The 1946-nt window shown below is 52.0% G+C and overlaps 1 long non-coding RNA gene across 1 annotated transcript in view; it reads right to left on the reverse strand.

The window, feature by feature from the left end:
* Positions 1–449: 449 nt before the first annotated feature.
* LOC114073610 overlaps positions 450–1946 on the reverse strand; it is a 4528-nt gene continuing 3031 nt past the window's right edge. Inside the window, exons 2-3 of the long non-coding RNA XR_003574361.1 lie at positions 1405–1408; positions 450–630 (exon numbers count right to left, since the gene is read on the reverse strand). This is a non-coding gene — a long non-coding RNA (uncharacterized LOC114073610). The remainder of the gene's footprint in view (positions 631–1404; positions 1409–1946) is intronic.

Raw genomic sequence — 1946 nt, forward strand, 5'->3', positions numbered from 1 at the left:
CCCTTCCCAAGTGGGACCCCCCTGTGCAAAGAGACCCCCAGTCTAGGGGGCTGTGCCAGCACCCCCAGACAATGTGTTACAGAAGGACAACACAACAGCAACACAGCAAACATCTATACAGAATGTATTTTCATTATAAAAACCTTCATAAAAACAAAAAGCTTCTTAATTAAATCAAAAATCTTCTTTATAAAAAAAATCTTCTTAAAAAACAATCTTTTTTATAGAAATATCAAACTTCTTAAAAAAAAAGCATCTTCTTAAAAAAACTATCTTCGTACTAAGTACAATCTACTTTCTACAAGACTCTTCTTAGTTAAAATAGTACCTTTCTAATATAATTGATATCCTTAGTAAGAATAAAAAGCTTAATAAAAAAATACTATCTTCTTTAAAAAAAACTCTCTTCTTAGAGAAAAAGAAATTCTTCTTTCCAAAACCCCCTATATTCTTAATAAAGCCTACTACCTATAAAACATATTTATAGAAAAAGAAAAACAATATCTAAAACATATGTACAAAGAACCACTCCATGTCTGGCATGTCCATCAGTCCTGTAAGAAAAGCAAGGGCAGGGTCAGTGCAGTCGGGCCCTGCTGGGTGTTCCCTGTGCCCCCAGCCTGGCACACGCTGGGCACAGCGGGACTCTGGCGCCAGGCCTGAGCCCGGCTGGGGATGGGCATGGCCAGGGCATGGCCAGGACGTGCCTGTCCTGCTGCTGGGGGACTCTCCTCAGCCCAGCACCATGGCCTCCTCCTCATCCTCCTCATCGATGTCCATGTCCTCGATCTCCTCCACCACATCCACTTCCATCTCCTCCTCAAACTCGTTCAAGTCCACCTCCATCTCCTCCTCTGTGTCCAACACGATGTCGACCTCCATCTCTTCCACTGTGTCTGTGCCAGCCTGCAGCAGGGAGCACAACCTCAGAGAGGGGTCCCTGTCCCACACCATCCCCACAGAGCTCCAGCTCAACTGGACAGTTTGGGGGGTTCCCAACTCCATGGAATGTCCCTGTACCATCACTGGGAGGAGGCTGCACATCCTGCTGGGATTGATCAGAAGATCCAAAGTGCAGGCAGACTCAGGACTGATGGATATTGCAGGTAGCAAGTGGGGACACTCCACAGGGAGCAGGGTGAAGGGTCCTCTTGGAAAGAAAGGTCAGGGCAGAGGGAGCGCTGGGAGCTGCTGACCCTTGGCTGGCAGCAGGGGAATGGCTGCGTTGTGCTCGTCACCAGGCACTGGCAGTTCCACATGGAACACAGGCACAGCTCTGGCAGCTCTGATGTCACAGGAGTTGTGGTGCTGGTCCACTGGGTGGGGTGGAGATCATGGCATAATGGAGTCCTTGAATGATTTGGCTTGAGAGGAACCCCAAAAATCATCTTGTTCCAGCCTGACCAGCCTCCCACCAGACCAGGGTTCTCAGAGCCATGTCCAACCAGGCCTTGAATGTCCCCAGGGATGGGGCATCCACAGCCCCTCTGCACAGCCCCTGCCAGGGCCTCACCACCCTCACAGGAAACAATACAGTCCCAACATCAAATCTAACCCTCCTCTCTGTCAGTTTGAGCCCATTCCCCCTTGTCCTGTCCCTGCAGTTCCTGAACAAGAGTCCCCTCCGGCTTCCTTGCAGGCCCCTTCGCACACGGGAAGGTTTCTCCGAGGTCTCCACACAACCTTCTCTTCTCCAGGCTGGACAGCCCCAACTTTCCCAGCCTGTCTCCAGAGGGGAGCTGCTCCAGTCCCCTGAACCCCTTGGTGGCCTCCTCAGGCCTTGCCCCAACAGTTCCCTGTCCTTGTTGTGTCAGGACCCCAGAGCTGGAGGCTGCACTGCAGGTGGGGTGTGCTGAGAGCGGAGCAGAGCGGCAGAACCCCCCCTGCCCTGCTGCCCCCAGGGCTGGGGATGAGCCCAGGACACGGGGGGGGTCTGGGCTGAGAGG

This window comes from Empidonax traillii, unplaced genomic scaffold, assembly GCF_003031625.1.
Source record: "Empidonax traillii isolate 1590-97213 ecotype Southwest subspecies unplaced genomic scaffold, ASM303162v1 scaffold7325:size5098, whole genome shotgun sequence".
Taxonomy (NCBI): domain Eukaryota; kingdom Metazoa; phylum Chordata; class Aves; order Passeriformes; family Tyrannidae; genus Empidonax; species Empidonax traillii.